At 44.6% G+C, this 22,545-nt stretch overlaps 1 protein-coding gene across 1 annotated transcript in view; it reads left to right on the top strand.

Moving 5' to 3' along the window:
• The first annotated feature begins 862 nt into the window (after positions 1-862).
• LOC141060510 (uncharacterized) overlaps positions 863-22,545 on the top strand; it is an 84,005-nt gene continuing 62,322 nt past the window's right edge. The window contains exon 1 of the mRNA XM_073556773.1: positions 863-1,462. The gene's annotated coding sequence lies outside the window, so the exon portion shown is untranslated. The remainder of the gene's footprint in view (positions 1,463-22,545) is intronic.

The following is a 22,545-nucleotide window of genomic DNA, read 5'->3' on the forward strand; positions in this document are numbered from 1 at the left end:
TATGTACTGAGCCTGTAAATGGCGGGAAAGGAATATCTGAGGAGAAATGTGCGGCCATGTTATGTACTGTACCTATATATATAGCGAAAGTAAGATCTGAGGAGAAATGTGCAGCCATGTTATGTACTCAACCTGTACATGGAGAGAAAGTAATATCTGAGGAGAAATGTGCAGCCATGTTATGTACTGAGCCTGTACATGGTGGGAAAGTAATATCTGAGGAGAAATGTGCGGCCATGTTATGTACTGTACCTATATATATAGCGAAAGTAAGATCTGAGGAGAAATGTGCAGCCATGTTATGTACTCAACCTGTACATGGAGAGAAAGTAATATCTGAGGAGAAATGTGCAGCCATGTTATGTACTGAGCCTGTAAATGGCGGGAAAGGAATATCTGAGGAGAAATGTGCGGCCATGTTATGTACTAAGCCTGTACATGGAGAAAAAGTAATGTCTGAGGAGAAATGTGCGACCATGTTATGTACTGAGCATGTACATGACAGGAAAGTAATATCTGAGGAGAAATGAGCGGCCATGTTATGTACTGAGCCTGTACATTTAGAGAAAGTAATATCTGAGGAGAAATGTGCAGCCATGTTATGTACTGAGCCTGTACATGGTGGGAAAGTAAGATCTGAGGAGAAATGTGCAGCCGTGTTATGTACTGAGCCTGTACATGGAGAGAAAGTAATATCTGAGGAGAAATGTGCGGCTGTGTTATGTACTGAGCCTGTAAATGGAGGGAAAGTAATTGTTATGATAATTGTAATAAAGTTCTTTCTTTTATGTGTGTGTGTGTGTGTATGTATGTATGTATGTATGTATGTGTATATATATATATATATATATATATATATATATAGTATGTACATGATTGTATGTATGCCATGATTATGCCTAGTCACTCTTTTCAGCTGATGTAATATGAAGACATGGGTGTAGTGCTCGGATTGCAAACCTTATCTAACGTATAAAATAAAATGTCATACCTCTACTTCTCTGGTAACGTGGATAAGGATTGCTAATAGCCAAGCATATTCCAAATGTATGTACTATTTTGCAAACGTAGTATGTTTCAACGCCCTCCTCTTTTATTATTTAAGCTCTAAGAATATGTATTGAGGCAGACAGAGGACTACCCAAACCTGGTGTGGCTGTCATTCTCTCTCCATGCCGGCATGACCAAATAAAGAAACATCTTACTTATTCAGGTCTGGACGATTTCTAATTGGAAGACTGAAACTCCACTGACATTTGGTGCATTGGCCGGGAATCCAACACCTTTTCCTCACCGTTGAGTACTGTGAACCGTGCATGGGGGAGTCTGGAACTCCTTATGTAAGACCTCCGCCTTGACATTGGGCGTCCACAGGGGCATTATCAGTTATCCCGGTCTGAGGGAAAGTGACGAATTTCGTATAGTCTAAGGATCTCTGGGAATCGTCTGTATCTGAATACAGGTAAGAACATTTAATAATCTTTGTTTTTTAATTTTATTTTATGACTGTTATTCTAGTAATTGAATGGGGACTTTGATTGTGGACTTTTCCAATTGGGGTTTGTGAGAGGCTCCTTTAAGTTGGAGGTTTACATGCAATTGGAGTTATAATAACTCCTGTAAGTTGCTAACCTCCATAGTGATTGGGGTTTGTTTGTTCTTTTAAGATATTCCGCTGTCTAACAATAATCTTTATTTTTATTTATTTCATTTTTATTTTTGAATGGGTACAAAGCTAGTGTGAGAAGGCTACTGTGGAATAAAAAACTCCGTGTGCACGTTAAATTGATCTAGATGGGAGAATCAAGGGCGATTCTCGTTAGATTAACCCCTTAATGACAGCCAATATGTCTTTTTACTGACCTGAGATATAAGAGAATATCATCCCCACACAGGTGATGATCCAGCAGCTGTCGGCTGTCCACTATAGTTGACAACTTGCTGTATCCTGCTATACCACTTTGCAATAATTCCTGAAAATTACCTGAAGGGTTAATAAACTACCTGACAGAGGTTTTCAATATGTCAGGGGGTGCTGTTTTTAAAAAATGTGTTACTAAGGGGTTAAGGAATCCGGTATAAGATGAATTTTTGCCGGTATTCTGTTTTGTCTTCTATACTTTGTTGAATGTTGTTTTCTGTTAAGTGTGCTGTTTTGTCTGTCTTTTAAAATTATATAGAACTAAAACACCATAAATGTTTTGTTACGCATGAGACTCCTTGAATGTTATCTTGAGTGAATGTATAAGGAATGAAATAAAATCCTGACTGTATAAGGGAGTCCAGTAGGCATGGTTAACAGTCATCTGTGCACTGGAGACAAATCATAGGTCATTATAGTGGTATAAATCACCTAGGTACACACCACCTGATCCCCATAGAGAATATTCTATGTAGTTTTGTTATATGTTTTTCTTTTAATAACACAGAGTGTCTGAACCCTCCTCCTTTAAAAAGTGGACATAAAGTCTGATTAAGATCTTATAATTATCACTGAGGAGAGTCTGCACCTGTGGTGCTCTGAATACCTGATACTAAGAACGGGAACAACTCTGGATATAAAGAGGTGGTGTCATTAGACTTTATCTCAGCACTTCAGGTCTAGGAGTATGAGGGAACTTTAATAATCTCTTATCTTATATGTCTCTGTGTATGTGTGTATGTCCAGTCCCTAACTGTGGAAGCTGTTGTACGTTGTCAAAAGTCCTTGTGAGTATATGTATCTGTCATATCAGTGACCATAGCCCTTGGGGACTTTCATGTTTGTTACATTGTGTTGTCACACTTGCCCCTTAAGGGCCGTTTACATTTAGCGATGCACTAGCGATCCGACCCGGTCAGGATCGCTGGTGCATCGCTAAATGATCGCTAGTGAGCTGTCACACAGGCAGACCTCACAGCGATGCAGCAGCGACGCAGCGCACGATACCTTTCACACACAGCTATCCTGACGTCCTCCCGCCCGCCTCCACGCGTCGCTCGTCGTCACAGCAGGAAGCTGGCGACGAGAAATGGAGCCGGACATTCTCACGCGATCAGCGATGGACAGCGGGGGAGCCGGTCGGAGGTAAGTATCACACATAGCGATATCGCTATAACGTCACAAAATCAGTGACGTTATAGCGCTATGTGTAAAACCCCCTTTACAGGCCTTCATTGGATGGAGGTGGCAAGATATAGAGATACAAGCTGGTAAATATCTAGGACATAGTGTAATCAGTGAGGATTATTTAGATCCTGGATATTAGTAGCAGTAATTGAATTGTTGCTATTGGTTTTTTATCTTCTTGTTGACTTATGAATTTCACTGATATTTGTCAAACTTCTTATAAGTGGGTAAAAATCCATTGTGTATAGTACTTATTTTGTTTTTTGTCTTTCTCTTGTGTATAAGAATTTTACGTAACATCCTTGCAGGACGTAGGCCCACAGATATATAGATCTTGTCCTCATTGTAAGGCAGAATTGTTATTGACCATTTCATTTGAAGGCTGGAAAGTTATTAAGATTGTATCAAGAGGGTATCCCTGGAATGAAACCGAATATGGTCCTTTTTCATCAGGTACCCAGAGAAAACAGTCTTCAGATCAGATGTGCAATGTGTCCTTATTGGTAACTTATAGGCTTAACTCTTACATTATAACAAATAGAAAGTAAAAATTGTAGATCCCTGACAATGTCTTTTTAATCTTGAACTAGGATAAGGCACCACCCAGAGCAAACAGTCCTGAGGTGGGGAGACAAGCTGTGAGCATGAGGATTGTTTTGGAATGTGTTTGTGGTTTTGAGATAAGAAGGGAGCACTAAAAGAGCTGAGGGTGTCCTTTGACAGATGGGTTGTATTTGATGATAAACTTAGTTTCATAAAATGTGAAAATTTGTTACAAGAAAGATGTAATGAGAGGAAATATTTAAAGTAGAAATACATTATTATGTATTTATATAACCCCATTTATTCCATGGCGCTTTTCATGTGAAAAGGGGAAATATAGACAAGTATAGTAAACGTGTAAGACAAGGGACACACAAGTACTTTACATAAGGAGAGGGGACCCTGCCCGTGAGGGCTCACAGTCTACAGGGATGGGTGAGGATACAGTAGGAGAGGGTAGAGCAGGTCATGCTGTGGTTCAGTAGACCGAGGATCATTGCAGGCTGTAGGCTTGTCGGAACAGGTGGGTCTTCAGGTTCTTCTTGAAGGTTTCCGTTGATGGTGAGAGTCTGATGTGTTGCGGCAGGGTGTTCCAGAGTATGGAGGAAGCACGGGAGAAGTTTTGTATGCGGTTGTGGGAAGAAGAGAAAAGGGGGGAGTAGAGAAGGAGATCTTGAGATCGAAGGTTGCATGCGGGTAGGTACCTAGAGATCATGTCACAGATGTATGGAGGAGACAGGTTGTGGATGGCTTTGTATGTTATGGTTAGGGTTTTGAATTGGAGCCTCTGGGCGATAGGAAGCCAGTGAAGGGCCTGGCATAGGGGGGAGGCTGGGGAATAGCGGGGAGACAGGTGGATTAGTCGGGCAGCAGAGTGTAGGATGGACTAGAGGGGAGGCCAGAGAGTAGAAGGTTGCAGTAGTCGAGTCGGGAGATAAGAGCATGCACTAGTGTTTTTGTGGTTTCATGGTTGAGGAATGAGCGGATCCGGAAAATATTTTTGAGTTTGAGGCGGCAGGAGGAGGCGAGGGCTTGGATATGTGGTTTGAAAGAGAGCGCAGAGTCGAGGATCACCCCAAGGCACCGAGCGTACAGGACTGGGGAAAGAGCAGCCGTTGACATTGATGGATAGGTCTGGTGGAGGGGTAGAGTGAGATGGGGGGAAAGATGATGAATTCTGTTTTGTCCATGTTCAGTTTGAGAAAGCGAGCAGAGAAGAAGGCTGAGATAGCAGACAGACATTGTGGGATTTCAGTGTCAGTAAGGAGGCGAGGTCGGGTCCAGATAGGTAGATCTGCGTGTCATCGGCATAGAGGTGATACTGCAAACCGTGAGATTCTATGAGTTGTCCCAAGCCGAAGGTATAGATGCAGAATAGTAGGGGTCCTAGGACAGAGCCTTGGGGAACACCGACAGACAGGGGGCAAGGTGAGGAGGTGGTGTGTGAGAGGGAGACACTAACTGTTCGGTCTCTTAGGTATGATGAGATCCAGGATAGGGCCAGGTCTGTGATGCCAAGAGATGAGAGAGTCTGTAGCAGGAGGGAATGGTCTACGGTGTCGAAGGCAGAGGACAGGTCCAAGAGAAGGAGGACAAAGTAGTGTTGCTTGCTCTTGGTGGTTAGTAAGTCGTTAGTGACTTTAGGGCAATTTCAGTTGAGTGATGCGGTCGGGAGCCAGATTGTAACCGGTCAAAGAGGGAACAGGAGGAGAGGTGGGAGGACAGTTCAAGATATACATGCTGTTCCAGTAGTTTTGAGGCGTAAGGGAGAAGAGATATTGGGCGATAGTTAGACACAGAGGATGGATCAAGGGAGGGCTTTTTGAGGAATGGTGTGATTGAGGCATGTTTTGAAGGATGAGGGAAAGACACCATTTGAAAGTGAAAGGCTGAAAAGGTGTGTTAGAGATAGGATGAGGACTGTGGCCACGTTAGGGATGAGGTGAGCCGGGAGTGGGTCGAGGGCACAAGTGGAGAGGTGTGATCTTGACAGAAGGGTGGAGAGCTGATCTTCTGTCATGGTGGAGAAGCTGGCTTTTGCAGAACAGGGCTGAGCGGCTAATAGGGGCATTGAGGGCTGCGGGCCAAAGTTTTGTCTGATCGTGTCGATCTTCTCCTTAAAGAAGGAGGCAAAGTCTTTGGCAGAAATGAGAGGAGGGGGAGGAGGTGCTGTGGGACGTAGTAGAGAATTGAAAATGTTGAAGAGCTGTTTAGGGTTTTGAGACAGGGAGGATATGAGAGATGCGAAGTAAGTTTGTTTTGCAGCAGAGAGCGTGGACTTAAAGCTGGCAAGGGACTGCTTGTATGCTTTGAAGTGCTCAGTAGAATGGGTTCTCTTCCATTTCCGCTCAGCGGCCCTGGAAACCCGTCTCAGTTCTTTGGTCAGGCTGGTGAGCCAGGGCTGCCTGTTGATTGTTGGAGTTTTGCTCTGCGTGAGGGGGGCAGCCGAATCAAGCGTTGCTGTTATTGTGGTGTTATAAAAGGTGGCTGCAGCATCTGTGTCATGAAGGGAAGCTATGTCTGTAAGAGGGAGAAGGGATTCAGAGAGTGATTGTAAATTGAGGTGTTTGAGATTCCTGCGAGGGTGAGCGAGTTTATGAAGCGGGGGTTGCGCAGTAGGAGAGAAGAGGGAAGAGAATGTCAGTAGGTTGTGGTCAGACAGGGGGAGGGGTGAGTTATTGAGATTAGTGAGGGAACAGAGTCGGGTGAAGATAAGGTCCAGCGTGTGACCATCTTTGTGAGTGGCCGCAGAGGACATTGAGTGAGGCCGAGGGAAGCCGTGAGTGATAGAAGTTTAGAGGCAGCCGGGGTGGAAGTGTCAATGGGGATGTCGCCCATGATGATGGTGGGGATGACAGCAGAAAGGAAATGGAGTAGCCAGGTGGTGAAGTGGTCGAGAAAGGTGGAGATGGCTAGTTCTGGGGGGCGGTAGATGACAGCCAGTTGGAGGGGGAATAGATGCGGACGGAGTGCACCTCGAATGAGGGAAGAGTAGCGGAGGGTGGCAAAGGAATTGGGGTAAAGGAGCAGGTATCAGACAGGAGCAAGCCAACTCCTCCACCACGTTTGTTGCTGGGGCGAGGGGTGTGAGAGAGATGGAATCCGCCATAGGAAAGCGCAGCTGGAGAGGCTGTGTCAGAGGGAGTGAGCCAGGTTTCAGTGATGGCGAGGAAGGAGAGTTTGTTGGTGATAAAGAGGTCATAGATAAATGATAGCTTGTTGCAGACAGAGCGTGCGTTCCATAGGGCTCCAGGTAAGGGGGTTGAGGGAGTGGGGGCTGGATGAATGGGTATGAGGTTATCATGGTTGCGAAGACGTGTAGAGGATCGTGGCAGGGTGGTAGAAGTGAGTGTAGGCAGGGCTGTGGAGTCGGAGTCAGTGCTCATTTTGGTGGAGTCGGTATAAAATGGACCGACTCGGACTCCTAAAATATATAATAAATTGGGTACAGTAGTTGAATGCAGAATATGCTGAATATTTTTTCATAGGAATTTGGGAAAGTTATGAAATGTCCTATAAATAACTGTTCTATTCCTGATCTAAGGCTACATTCACACACAGCGTTTTTCCTGCGTTTTTTGAGGATACGTTTTTCAGTTGCAAAAGCAGATCAGCTTTTTAAAAAAACGCATCACCTGAAAGGTTTTTGAGCTCATAGATAATGTTTTCAATAGCAAAAGCAGAATAGAAATCTGCTCTATATATCCATTTATCCATATCTGTCTATCCATATCATATCTGTACCAAAAAGAATGAAAGCCGGATAGCACACAGACTAACACTCCTTTTTTTTAAGCACCAGTCAGGTACACCTCATAGCTGCCCAAAAGGACGCCCAGGACAGGCATTGCTCGTCTTGAGTAACATCAACTGATAGTTGGAATAAATAGACTGCATTCATCACCACATCTTCTTAAGGTGCAGGCTTTATTTTCAAGTGTAGGGGTGTGAAGTATGAGGTTCTGCAGCAGCTGAGGTGTGCAGTATGAAATTCTGAGGAACAGTATGAGATTCTGCCCCCCCCAGGTTTGATCCTGGCTACGCCCATAGTGTGAATGTAGCCTGAGGATGTATATACACAGTACAGACCAAAAGTTTGGATACACCTTCTCAATCAAAGCGTTTTCTTTGTTTTCATGACCATGAAAATTGTAGATTCACTCTGAAGGCATCAAAACTATGAATTAACACATGTGGAATTATATAATTAACAAAAAAGTGTGAAACAACTAAAAATACTGTATGTCTTATATTCTAGGTTCTTCAAAGTAGCCACCTTTTGCTTTGATTTCTGCTTTGCACACTCTTGGCATTCTCTTGATGAGCTTCAAGAGGTAGTCACCGGAAATGGTTTTCACTTCACAGGTGTGCCCTGTCAGGTTTAAGAAGTGGGATTTCTTGCCTTATAAATGAGGTTGGGACCATCAGTTGTGTTGTGCAGAAGTCTGGTGGATAAACAGGTGATAGTCCTACTGAATAGACTGTTAGAATTTGTATTATGGCAAGAAAAAAGCAGCTGAGTAAAGAAAAACGAGTGGCCATCATTACTTTAAGAAATGAAGGTTAGTCAGTCTGAAAAATTGGGAAAACTTTGAAAGTGTCCCCAAGTGCATTGGCAAAAACCATCAAGCGCTACAAAGAAACTGGCTCACATGAGGACCGCCCCAGGAAAGGAAGACCAAGAGTCACCTCTGCTGCGGAGGATAAGTTCATCCTAGTCACCAGCCTCAGAAATCGCAGGTTAACAGCAGCTCAGAATAGAGACCAGGTAAATGCTACACAGAGTTCTAGCAGCAGACACATCTCTACAACAACTGTTAAGAGGCGACTTTGTGCAGCAGGCCTTCATGGTAAAATAGCTGCTAGGAAACCACTGCTAACGACAGGTCAGAAGCAGAAGAGACTTGTTTGGGCTAGAGAACACAAGGAATGGACATTAGACCAGTGGAAATCTGTGCTTTGGTCTGATGAGTCCAAATTTGAGATCTTTGGTTCCAACCACCATGTCTTTGTGCGACGCAGAAAAGGTAAACGGATGGACTCTACATGCCTGGTTCCCACCGTGAAGCATGGAGGAGGAGGTGTGATGGTGTGGGGGTGCTTTGCTGGTGACACTGTTGGGGATGTATTCAAAATTGAAGGCATACTGAACCAGCATGGCTACAACAGCATCTTGCAGCGGCATGCTATTCCATCCGGTTTGTGTTTAGTTGGACCATCATTTAATTTTCAACAGGACAATGGCCTCAAACACACCTCCAGGCTGTGTAAGGGCTATTTGACCAAGAAGGAGAGTGATGGGGTGCTACGGCAGATGATCTGGCCTCCACAGTCACCAGACCTGACCCAATCGAGATGGTTTGGGGTGAGCTGGACCGCAAAGTGAAGGCAAAAGGGCCAACAAGTGCTAAGCATCTCTGGGAACTCCTTCAAGACTGTTGGAAGACCATTTCTGGTGACTACCACTTGAAGCTCATCAAGAGAATGCCAAGAGTGTGCAAAGCAGTAATCAAAGCAAAAGGTGGCTACTTTGAAGAATCTAGAATATAAGACATATTTTCAGTTGTTTCACACTTTAATTATATAATTCCACGTGTTAATTCATTGTTTTGATGCCTTCAGAATGAATCTACAATTTTCATAGTTATGAAAATAAAGAAAACTCTTTGAATGAGAAGGTGTGTCCAAACTTTGGTCTGAACCGTATACATGTACATGTATACAGTGTATTACATATTTACAATTTATTACAGTTTTTTGTGTTCTAAAGTTGTATTCCAATATATAGATATTATGTTCTATCTAAATATCTTTATTATTGGATCTTAGAAATGATTAAATGTCTGATGTTCGCATTGTACTACAATAAATTTTTCACTTAAATATAAGCAATATGAGTCGGAGTCGGTGTAAGGGAAATTGAGGAGTCGCAGTCGCAGGTTTGGCTTACCGACTCCACAGCCCTGAGTGTAGGGAGGTGTTGAGGAGGGCCAGGATTTGGGGATACGTCGCCAGCAATAAGGAGTAGTAGACAGAGAATTCGAAGGTGGGAGCAGGATAGGACATGATGTGGCCGTGTGGGTCTGGAGAAAAAGGATTGTATTTATTATAGCGCCATTTATTCCATGGCGCTTTTACATGTGAGGAGGGGTATACATACAAGTACAGTAATCTTAAACAATACAAGTCACGACTGGTACAGGATGAGAGAGGACCCTGCCCGCGAGGGCTCACAATCTACAACGGGATGGGTGAGGATACAGTAGGCGAGGGTAGAGCTGGTCGTGCAGCGGTTTGGTGGATAGGTGGTCACTGCACGTTGTAGGCTTGTCGGAAGAGGTAGGTCTTCAAGTTCTTTTTGAAGGTTTCCATGGTAGGCGAGAGTCTGATATGTTGTGGTAGAGAGTTCCAGAGTAGAGGGGATGCGCGGGAGAAATCTTGTGTACGATTGTTGGAAGAGGAGATAAGAGGGGAGTACAGAAGGAGATCTTGTGAGGATCGGAGGTTTCGTGCAGGTAAGTACCAGGAGACTAGGTCACAGATGTACGGAGGACTCAGGTTGTGGATGGCTTTGTATTTCATGGTTAGGGTTTTGAACTGGAGTCTTTGGGTAATGGAGAGCCAGTGCAGGGATTGACAGAGGGGAGAGGCTGGGGAATAGCGGAGGGACAGGTGGATTAGTCAGGCAGCAGAGTTAATAGTTTGGAGGGGTGCGAGAGTGTTAGATGAGAGGCTACAGAGCAGGAGGTTGCAGTAGTTAAGGCGGGAGATGATGAGGGCATGGACTAGGGTTTTTGCAGATTCTTGGTTGAGGAATGTACAGATCCGTGAAATATTTTTGAGTTGAAGTCGGCAGGAAGCGGAAAGGGCTTGGATATGTGGTTTGAAGGAGAGATCAGCGTCAAGGATAACCCCGAGGCAGCGAGCTTGTGGGACTGCAGAGAGTGTGCAGCCATTTACTTTAATGGATAGGTCTGTTGGGGGGGGTCAAGTGAGATGGGTGAAAGATGATTAATTCTGTTTTGTCCATATTAAGTTTTTAGAAATCTAGCGGAGAAGAATGAAATAGCAGACAGACATTGAGGGATTCTGTTTAGTAGGGAGGTGATATCTAGTCCAGAGATGTAGATCTGTGTGTCGTCAGCATAGAGATGATACTGAAAGCCATGAGATTCTATGAGCTGTCCGAGGCCGAAGGTGTAAACGGAGAAGAGCAGGGGCCCTAGGACTGAACCTTGCGGGACTCCGACGGATAGGGGGTGCGGTGAGGAGGTGGTGTGCGTATGGGAGACGCTGAATGTCCGGTCTGCTAGGTATGACGCAATCCAAGATAGGGCCAAGTCTGTGATACCAAGAGATGAGAGGGTCTGTATTAATAGGGAATGGTCCACTGTGCAGAGGACAGGTCCAGGAGGAGAAGGACAGAGTAGTGTCGCTTGGCCTTGGCGGCTAGTAGGTCATTGGTGACCTTAGGGCAGTTTTAGTGGAGTGGTGTGGCCGGAAGCCGGATTGCAAGTGGTCAAGGAGGGAGCAAGAAGAGAGGTGGGAGGATAGTTCAAGATGGACGTGTTGTTCCAGTAGTTTTGAGACATAGGTGAGAAGTGATATAGGGCGATAGCTAGATACAGAGGATGGGTCAAGGGAGGGCTTTTTGAGGATAGGTGTGATTGAGGCATGTTTAAAGCTTGAGGGGAAAACACCAGTTGTTAGTGATAGATTGAAGAGATGGGTTAGGGTTGGGATGAAGACTGTGGTGAGGTTTGGGATGAAGTGGGATGGGATCGGGTCAAGTGTACAGGTAGTGAGCTGTGATCTATAGAGTAGAGTGGAGAGTCGATCTTCTGTAATGGTGGAGAAATTGGTTTTGGGGGAGGAGGGCAGGGCAGGTAGGAGGATGGGCACTGGGGGTTGTTGACCAAAACTGTCTCTGATGTTATCAATCTTCTCCTTGAAAAATGAGGCAAAGTCTCCAGCTGAGATGAGTGGATAGGGAGGAGGTGCTGGGGGGCGGAGGAGAGAATTGAAGGTGTTGAATAACTGTTTAGGGTTGTGAGACAGGGAGGAGTTGAGAAGTAGGTTTGTTTTGCTGCAGCGAGTGTGGCCTTGAAAGTAGTGAGGGACTGTTTGAATGTGATGAAGTCCTCATTGGAGTGGGATTTTTTCAATCTCTGCTCAGCAGCCCTGGAAGCCCGCCTCAGTTCTTTGGTCAGACTGGTGTGCCAGGGCTGTCTGTTGATTTTGCGAGTTTTGGTATGTTTGAGAGGGGCAACTGATTCCAAAGCTACAGCTATTGTAGTGTTATATAGAGCGGCATCCGCATTGTGTAGGGAACTTATGTCTGTAAGAGGGAGCAGGGATTTAGACAGTGAGTGTAAATCGAGGTGTTGAAGATTTCTGCGAGGGTGTGCGAGTTTTTGAGGTGGGGATTGTGTACCTGAGGAGGAAAGAGAAGAGAATGTAAGTAGGTTGTGGTCAGACAGAGGAAGAGGTGAGTTTGAGAGGCTAGATAGGGAGCAGAGGCGGGTGAAGATGAGGTCTAGTGTGTGGCCATCTTTGTGAGTGGCTGCAGAAGACCATTGAGTGAGGCCAAAGGAGGAAGTGAGAGAAGTTTAGTGGCAGCTGAGAGGGAAGTGTCAATGGGGATGTTGAAGTCGCCCAAGATGATAGTGGGGATACCAGTGGAAAGGAAATGTAGTAGCCAGGTGGTGAAGTGGTCAAAGAAGGTGGTGGCTGACCCTGGAGGGCGGTATATGACAGCTAGTTGGAGGGGGAGTAGATGCGCACAGAGTGCACCTTGAAGTAAGGGAGGGTAACAGAGGGCGGCAGTGGGATTGGGGTGAAGGAGCAGTTATCTGACAGGAGAAAACCAACTCCTCCACCATGCTTGCAGCTGGGGTGGGGGTGTGTGGGAAAGGTGGAATCCACCATATGAGAGTGCAGCAGGAGAGGCTGTGTCAGAGGAGGTGAGCCAGGTTTCGGTGATGGCGAGGAAGGAAAGTTTGTTAGTAATAAAAAGATCATGGATGAAGGAAAGTTTGTTGCAGACAGCGAGCGTTCCACAGAGCTCCTGTTAGTGGGGCTGGGCGAATGTGTATAAGGTTGGAGTGGTTACGGAAAGTTGTGATTGGGTGTGGATGGGAGGTAGAAATGACTGTGGGAATGTGGTGAGGAGGACCAGGATTTGGAGAGATATCGCCGGCAGTGAGGAGGAGCAGAGAGAGTGTTAGCAGGTGGGAGCAGGAGAGGGCATGAGGGGGCTGTCTGTGTTTAGAGACAGAGGATTGTATGTTGAGGAACAGATCTGAGGAAGAGGCGAGATGGATTGGAAGGATTGAAGAAGAGATGAGCAGTTCCTTACTAAGTGTAGGGATTAGGGGGGTTATCAGAAAGTGAAGAAATATAGGGGTTAGAGTGGAAACAAACAAACATTGTTTACAGTGACTCTTTCCATTTATCTTCTGTTCCCTTCTGGTTCAATTCTGGATTAATTCATATTTTCATATCATCTCACACTTCTAGGATACACACTGCAGACTAAAGTCTTGGCAGACTTGTGCTATGCAATATATGTTGTTGTGAGTTCATTTTCCCCTTTACCACTGAGGCCCGATGAATTCCCTCTTCTAGTAAAGAAAGATAGTGAGCCTGATTATCAGGCATCTGGGTCTAATGATGATGATTGGCTGAGTGGAGTTTCTGACTGGATATAAGGCTGTCCACGCCCGTCTGCTCTGCGGGTGATTTCTCTGTGGATCCTTGGATACCAGTCTGAATTCCTGCTCTCCAAAAGCTAAGTTTTCTGCTCTGCCGTTTGCATTTGTACGTGGTTTTTGTTTTGCTGGATTTCTGTCATTCCCTGCTGGGGTGATCTGAATTCCTTTAGCTCTGTCTTCAGAAAATACCTGAGTGCTGATATAGTTTTTGAAGCCTAGCTGCTTCAGGGCCTTTTTCCATATCAGCCTGTTGGCTTATGTCTTTTCAGGGTTTTTGCAGATTGCAGACAGCAGCTGTCCTATCCTGTCCTATTTTAGTGAGTTTGGGCCCCATTGTTTGCTCAGCCTATCTTTCTATCTGTGTGTGTGTGTGTTTTTTCATCTTGCTTCACCGTCATTATATGTTGGGGGCTGCCTTTTACTTTGGGGTCTGCTCTGGGGCAGTTTAGTTTTCCTTTTCTGTCTTTAGGCTATTTAGTTTCTCCGGCTGTGATCGAGGGGTCTAGGGCACCGTAGGAACCCCCCACGGCTACTGCTAGTTGTGTTGTTAGGTTCAGGGGTCTGCAATCTGATAGTTGCCAACTTCTCTGGTTTTCTGGACTTAGCTGCTATTTTTGTGTCTGCCTCCTACGGTGACTCGATCATAACAGAATCACCCGCCGAACCGCAGATCCTAGGGTACTCAATAGCAGGAAAGAATTGTAAAAATAAAAAAAAATAAAAAAAAAGGTGTGTATATTTTTTCCTCTATATCTCTGAGGCCGTAGGGGGATTTTTTTTTTCTCTCAATGGAGATAAAGCAATTGTCTGATCGTGTGGAGCAGCTCGCTGCGGAAGTGCGGGGAATTTCCGCCTACCTTGCTCATTCTCATACTGCTGAACCAAAGATTCCCACACCTGATGTATTTTTTGGGGATCGGTTTAAATTTTTGAATTTCAAAAATAATTGTAAATTATTTTTTGCCTTGAAGCCTAACTCGTCAGGGAGCTCCGCGCAGCAGGTTAAAATTGTCATCTTTTTGCTGCGTGGTGATCCCCAGGATTGGGCGTTTTCTTTGAAACCTGATGATCCTATTCTGACTAATGTGAACGCATTTTTTCAAGCCTTGGGGTTGTTGTATGACGAACCTAATGCCATTGATCAGGCTGAAAAGACCCTGCTGGCATTGAACCAGGGTCAAGATTCTGCAGAATCGTACTGTCAAAAATTCCGAAAGTGGGCGGTACTTACTACCTGGAATGATAATGCCTTGGCTGCTCTCTTTCGGAAGGGTTTGTCAGAAGCCGTAAAAGATACTATGGTGGGATTTCCTGTTCCCTCTGGTCTTGACGATTCTATGTCATTAGCCATTCAGATTGATCGGCGTTTGCGCGAACGCAAAACTGCACGAGTGGTGTTGCCACTTGTTGAACGAGTGTCTGAGCCTATGCAATGTGATAGAGTTTTGTCCAGAGAGCAGCGTCAGGAGTTCAGAAGGCGTAATAAGTTGTGTTTTTTCTGTGGAGATGCCTTGCATATTATTTCTGTCTGTCCTAAACGAGAGAAACGCTTTGCACACACGTTTTCTGTTGGTGGTGTTCAACCTAAGTTTCTTCTGGCTATTACTCTGATCTGCTCCCTGTCCACATTTTCCGCCAAGGCTTTTGTGGATTCGGGAGCAGCTCTAAACCTAATGGACTTGGATTTTGCTAAATGTTGTGGATTTCCGATGACACCTCTGCAGACGCCTATTCCTTTGAGGGGGATTGATGCTACTCCTTTGGCAAAAAATAAACCTCAGTTTTGGACCCAGGTGGTAATGCGGGTCGCCCCAGACCATCAAGAAAATTGCAGATTTTTGGTGTTGCATAATCTGCATGATACCATTGTTCTGGGGTTTCCCTGGTTGCAAATTCATAATCCAGTTTTGGATTGGAAATCTGTGTCTGTGGTGAGTTGGGGTTGTCGGTGTGCCTTTAGTGAGGCTCCGGTGTTTTCCATCTCTCCTCAGTCGCATGATGTTCCTGATTATTTGGCGGACTTTTATGATGTATTTAGTGAGAATGAGTCTGCGTCTCTGCCTCCTCATAGAAGTTATGACTGTGCAATTGAACTGAGCCCGGGGTGTAAATTCCCCAAGGGTCGGCTCTTCAATTTATCTGTACCCGAGGACGAGGCTATGCGATCCTATATTAAGGAGGCGTTGGAGAAGGGTCATATTAGACCATCCTCGTCACCCTTAGGTGCCGTTTTTTTTTTTTTTGTAGCCAAAAAAGATGGATCATTAAGACCTTGTATTGATTATCGTGCCCTCAACAAAATTACTGTTAAATATCAGTATCCGTTACCCCTGATTTCGGATCTATTCTCCAGAGTTAAAGGTGCTTGTTGGTTTACCAAGTTTGACCTCAGGGGGGCGTATAATCTTATTCGCATTAAGCATGGGGATGAATGGAAGACGGCGTTTAATACTCCGGAGGGACATTTTGAGTACCTGGTGATGCCTTTTGGGCTCACTAATGCCCCTTCTGTCTTCCAGTGCTTCATGAACGATATTTTCTGAGATTTTGTGGATAAATTTTTGATTATCTATCTGGATGATATTTTGATCTTCTCCAAGGATTGGGATTCTCATGTGGAACATATTCTGACTGTGTTCCGGATCTTGAGGGAGAATTCCCTGTATGTCAAAGGATCTAAATGCCTTTTTGGAGTACAGAGGATTTCTTTTTTGGGATTTATTTTGTCTCCGTCAACTATTGAAATGGACCCGGCCAAGGTACAGGCCATTCACGATTGGGTTCAGCCCACTTCTTTGAAGGCCCTTCAGAAGTTTTTGGGTTTTGCTAATTTTTATCGGAAATTTATAGCAAAATTTTCTAGTATTGCCAAGCCATTGACTGATTTGACTAAGAAGGGTGCTGATGTGTTAAATTGGTCTCCAGAGGCTGTTTCTTCCTTTCAGGAGCTGAAGCGAAGATTCACCTCCGCCCCGGTTTTGCGGCAACCTGATGTCTCACTTCCGTTCCAGGTAGAGGTGGATGCTTCTGAGATTGGTGCAGGAGCTGTTTTGTCCCAAAAGGATCCTGTAACATCTAAAATGAATCCCTGCGCTTTCTTTTCCCGAAAGTTCTCTCCATCTGAACGTAACTATGATGTGGGGAATCGGGAACTGTTGGCCATGAAATGGGCATTTGAGGAGTGGAGACATTGGTTGGAGGAAGCTAAGCATCAAGTCGTGGTCCTCACTGACCACAAGAATTTGATTTACCTAGAGTCGGCTAAGCGCTTGAACCCTAGACAGGCTAGGTGGGCCTTGTTTTTTACACATTTTGATTTTGTGGTTTCTTTTCTTCCTGGAACTAAGAATGTCAAGGCAGACGCCCTCTCAAGGAGCTTCTTTGCTGATTCTCCTGTGGTGACCAAACCTGCTACCATCTTAGGCGAAGGGGTAGTTCTTTCTGCCATCTCGCCCGATTTGAGACGTGCTCTGGAAGAGTTCCAGGAGGACAAACCTGAGCGTTGTCCCAGTGGAAAGTTGTATGTTCCTGACCAGTGGAAGAGGAGAGTGATGTCTGAAGTTCATTGCTCTGCTTTGGCTGGTCATCCAGGTATTTTTGGTACTAGAGATTTGGTGTGTCGGTCTTTTTGGTGGCCCTCCTTGTCTCGTGATGTCAGGAATTTTGTGCAGTCCTGTGGGACTTGCTCCCGGTCTAAATCGTGTTCTCGCTCTAAATCGTGTTCTCGCTCTAGTGGGTTGTTGATGCCTTTGCCTGTCCCCAAGAGGCCATGGACCCATATTTCAATGGATTTTATCTCTGATATGCCTGTCTCTCAGAGAATGACTGTTATTTGGGTGATTTGTGATAGATTCTCTAAGATGGTCCATCTTGCACCACTCCCTAAGTTGCCGTCTTCCTCTGAGTTGGTACCCCTGTTTTTGCAACAGGTGGTTCGCTTGCACGGGATTCCTGAGAACATTGTATCTGACAGAGGGGTTCAGTTTGTGTCTAGATTTTGGAGAACTTTCTGTTCCAAGCTGGGAATTCAGTTGTCCTTCTCCTCTGCTTTTCACCCTCAAACCAATGGGCAGACAGAGAGAACAAACCAGACCTTGGAGTCATATTTGAGATGTTTTATTTCCGCTGATCAGGATGATTGGGTTTCATCTTTGCCCTTGGCCGAATTTGCTTTAAATAATAGAGCTAGTTCTGCCACTTTGATGTCACCTTTTTTTTGTAACTTTGGGTTTCATCCTCGATTTTCTTCAGGGCAGGTGGAGCCCTCTGCCTGCCCAGGTGTTGACACTGTGGTGGAGAGAATGCACCAGATCTGGGACCAAGTGGTGGATAAGTTATCTCTCTCCCAGGAAAAGGCCCAGCGGTTTTCCAACCGACATAGGACCATTGGTCCCCAGTTTAAGGTTGGTGATATGGTGTGGTTATCATCAAAAAATATTGCTATGAAGGTGGCTTCTCCTAAGTTTAAGCCTAGATTTATTGGACCTTGCAAGATTTTGGAGATTATTAATCCAGTCTCTTTTCGTTTGGCTCTTCCTGTCACATTTAAAATCCATAATGTGTTCCATAAGTCTTTGTTGAAGAGGTTTGTTGAACCTGTTGTTCCTGGGGTGGCACCTCCAGACCCTGTATTGGTTGAAGGTAACATGGAATATGAGGTAGAGAAGGTACTGGATTCCCGTCTGGCTAGACGGAGACTCCAGTATTTGGTTAAGTGGAAGGGTTATGGTCAGGAGGATAATTCCTGGGTCTCTGCCTCTGATATTCATGCCAAAAGATTGGTGCGTGCCTTTCATCGGGCTCACCCTGATCGCCCTGGTGGTGTGGTTGAGGGTTCGGTGACCCCTCCTCAAGGGAGAGGTACTGTTGTGAGTTCATTTTCCCCTTTACCACTGAGGCCCGATGAACTCCTCTTCTAGTAAAGAAAGATAGTGAGCCTGATTATCAGGCATCTGGGTCTAATGATGATGATTGGCTGAGTGGAGTTTCTGACTGGATATAAGGCTGTCCACGCCCGTCTGCTCTGCGGGTGATTTCTCTGTGGATCCTTGGATACCAGTCTGAATTCCTGCTCTCCAAAAGCTAAGTTTTCTGCTCTGCCGTTTGCATTTGTACGTGGTTTTTGTTTTGCTGGATTTCTGTCATTCCCTGCTGGGGTGATCTGAATTCCTTTAGCTCTGTCTTCAGAAAATACCTGAGTGCTGATATAGTTTTTGAAGCCTAGCTGCTTCAGGGCCTTTTTCCATATCAGCCTGTTGGCTTATGTCTTTTCAGGGTTTTTGCAGATTGCAGACAGCAGCTGTCCTATCCTGTCCTATTTTAGTGAGTTTGGGCCCCATTGTTTGCTCAGCCTATCTTTCTATCTGTGTGTGTGTGTGTTTTTTCATCTTGCTTCACCGTCATTATATGTTGGGGGCTGCCTTTTACTTTGGGGTCTGCTCTGGGGCAGTTTAGTTTTCCTTTTCTGTCTTTAGGCTATTTAGTTTCTCCGGCTGTGATCGAGGGGTCTAGGGCACCGTAGGAACCCCCCACGGCTACTGCTAGTTGTGTTGTTAGGTTCAGGGGTCTGCAATCTGATAGTTGCCAACTTCTCCGGTTTTCTGGACTTAGCTGCTATTTTTGTGTCTGCCTCCTACGGTGACTCATTCATAACAATATGTGCTACAAAGTGCATTCAGGTGTGAAGCTGAGAGGAGTGGTCTGTGCTCCTCTTGGTCAGATAATTAAGAGTGGACCAGATGCATATGATCAAGCCAAAGTAAACAAGGTCATAAATAATACTGGGGTAAAGCAGGGGGTTAGTTGAGAGACATACCAAGTGAATGCTATGTGCAGAGGTAAGAAGTCTTTGTGGAAAGCTGAGTGACATACCCGTAGGGAGAATAGATAGACATGCTGGTTAGAGTGCGATGGTGGCAGATGAGAGGGCACAGTCTGTATGCATCATTCTGGATTAATTCATATTTTCATATCATCTCACACTTTTAAGATACACACTTCTAGGATACAACTGTTCCTCCACATTGTATGTGGAGGAACAGTTTGGACGAAAAGGTGAGATGGCTGGGAAGGATGGAGGGGGAAATGACAAGTTCCTTACTGGGTGGAGGGATTGCAGAAGTTAGGGAGAAATACAGTAGTATGGGGGTGATAGTAAAAAGAAGGCAAAACATTGTTGTGGTGTTATAGTCTGTTACCTTACAGTCAATTCCAGTCTAATTCAAAGTACTTAGAAATTAGTACTTTGAAATTGATGGAGCCGACTACGTCTGGAGCAGACCCATGGTGGTGAATATATGTGCAGCTAAAGACAATCAGGTGGAAGTGAAAGTGGGGTGTGACTGCCCAGGCCAAATGCACAGAGTTAAGCAGAGGTCATAAAAGGGGGAAGGGGTTATACAGACCACTTAGATGTGTGGCAAAGATAACAAGATGGAGTACAATTATGGATACAAGAAGATGGGTAAGCTATGCATACCATATCAAATACAATGCAGTTCACATAGGGCATTCAGGAGCATGAGAAAGTGGTGGAAATTCAGCAATGCATACCATATCAAATACAATATTTATAAAACACTGTATTTCCAGAATAAATTCTCCTTGTGGGAAGCCATGAGGTCACTTTCCTTGTTGATTCAGGAGCACTAGAACCTTAGTACATCCAGAAGAGATACCTACTATTATTTGCTGCCTGCATAGTGGTAAAAGGAGCAAGTGGTAAGACACAGAACCATTGTCTACGCCTGTGGAGACACTGGGCCCTCAGCACAGGTAAAAGAGCAGTTGCACAAATTATATTATCAACTGTGTCGGAGGGATATGATGCAAGCCCTGAGCCTGGGAATAATTCCTACTGCTGCAGGACTATAGGTAAAATCCATGGCTGAGAAAATGGTGCTCCAGGGGTATGGACAATCTAGATATTATTACAGTCTAGATCTAATAACTGCAGGACCATCCTCAGTTACTGAGTTCTTCATCAAGGAAGCAATAGATAAAGGTATACAAATATAGATTTTCACACACCTGAAGAACTACACTGCACCATGTACTACAGGTATTTCAGGGGTCCTGATGTAAAATATGAGAATTTTCATGCTCTAGATTGTTCTTTGCACACCATATACTGGAATTATAAAGGGAACTGTGTTGCCAGTTGTAAACTGTCAGAACAAATTAAATTGTTGTTTTTTGCTTTTTAGAGGTACCGAGCCACGTTTCCCTATCCAGATGTAAAGGTAGATCATGGAAATTCCTTGGTGATTTTGTTGGAGTGTAAGGAAAGTAACGATGGGAGGATTTGGGTGACTGCTTATTTTACAATGCCAGACTGCAGGCATATTCACAAGTACTAAAGTGGAACACCATTTCTAAACCCAGTGTCCACCTGCAGCGAGGCAGGGGAACGAGTGGAGAAATGCTGATCCTTTCCTTAGAATGAGAGGAAGAATTGACCACATAACCAGAATCTTTGTGGTCCACATGACCTGCAGATGTGGGATTGATAAGAGGTGATTATACCCTGTCCAGCTCACCTTGTAACACAACCTTGTTTCCAGTAGGGAGGGCGCCCCCATCTGTAAACGAGGCTGTGATTCCAAGAGCCCCCACAGTACCAGACCCCCATGCTCTGCTGAATGACTGGAGGCCGTAAAATAAGGTCTTTACAGTGATATCAGTAATGTCTTCTTCAGCATCCTAGTACATCCAGATAGCCAGGTTTGGTTGTATTCACATATAAGGGGAGCAGGTATACATTCACCAGAATCCCACAAGGGTACTTGTGAACTACCTACTATTGTTTTCCAGGTAAAATCAGCTAACCTAGCTCAATGTGAGTCACCAGAAGGTAGCCAGATGCTCTTATATGTGGATGACATGCTATTGGCATTTAAACAAAAAAAATTGGTAACAAAAGGGGTTATCTTTAAAGATGACCTATATGTATAAACTGCCCATTAACCTCCTAAGATATGTCACACTATTGAGCCATGGCATAAGCTATGTCTCAACAGGAGGGATGGTAGAGATCATATCTTATGTATTTATGATGTATGGCTTTACTAACTATTAAAAATCTTTGTTTAATATGCATTATTTGTGCAAAAAATAATTGCTAAGGGAATCTGAGACCAAAGAGAGTACAATTTCCTCACCCTGAATACTTATTCCAACACATTTGTATGGATTTTATTGAACAAGTGTGAGGGAAAAAGTACGGCCTTGTTATTATGGATGCTTTCAGCAGGTGGATTGAAGCTGTCCACCCTGATGCATTAATGGTACCGAAGGTCCTTATAAAGGAAATCATACCCAGATTTGGGGTTCCAGAAAATAAATAGTAAACTAATGTTATTACCTAAAACATTGTCAATTCAGTTGGGAAACCACTGTGCCTGTCATCCTCATTCAGCTGGACTGGTTGAAAGACACAGTGGGATCTTGAAAAATAGGTTGACAAAGACCATGCAGGAAACAGGAAAAATTGGTTGTACTGTCTTCTATTGGTTGTACTAAATATGTATGTCACATGGACATCTGTAGTGCTGACAGCCTTTGAAATCATATACAGGAGACCTTTTCTCTTACCTCCGCTAAAACCCTTTAGAAGGATAGATGAGGTTGATTGTACATTAGCAGAATATATGGCTAAGATATTAACTCAAAGATGTTTCTACTCATAGTTTTGTTCCAGGAAACCCACTAACAAAACCTGCAGACTGGGTCCTTGTGAAAGTGATAAAGAAGAAACACCAGCACCATCCTAAGTGGGAAGCTTCTTACCAAGTCCTGTTGACTTCTCCTACTGCGGTCAAGATTCTTGGGTCCATACTGTAAACTTGTCAGACAAGTAGGGACAGAAGAGGATCTGACTTGCTTGTCAAAGTCCAGCTACAAAGGGAGGTTTTCCACAAGGGAAAGCTTGTCTCAAACTGGTGAAGTCTCCCATTCATCCCCCTACCCAGACAAGACGGTCAGATCTAGGATGTGTACATCAGGGTTAGTCACATGTATCTTCTTCGTGACCATAGTGATGGGAGATTGGAGGGTAATAGACCCAGCAGGAGAGGAAAGTCCAGGGTGGTAGAATGGTTTCAGATTTAAGACTTTAAATCTTACTTTTGAAATTGGGCAGGCGGCTGCCATGTTAGTGAATTTCAGTCTGTTGTATAAATG

This window comes from Dendrobates tinctorius, unplaced genomic scaffold, assembly GCF_039654945.1.
Source record: "Dendrobates tinctorius isolate UK_male_01 unplaced genomic scaffold, ASM3965494v1 ptg000239l, whole genome shotgun sequence".
Classification (NCBI taxonomy): domain Eukaryota; kingdom Metazoa; phylum Chordata; class Amphibia; order Anura; family Dendrobatidae; genus Dendrobates; species Dendrobates tinctorius.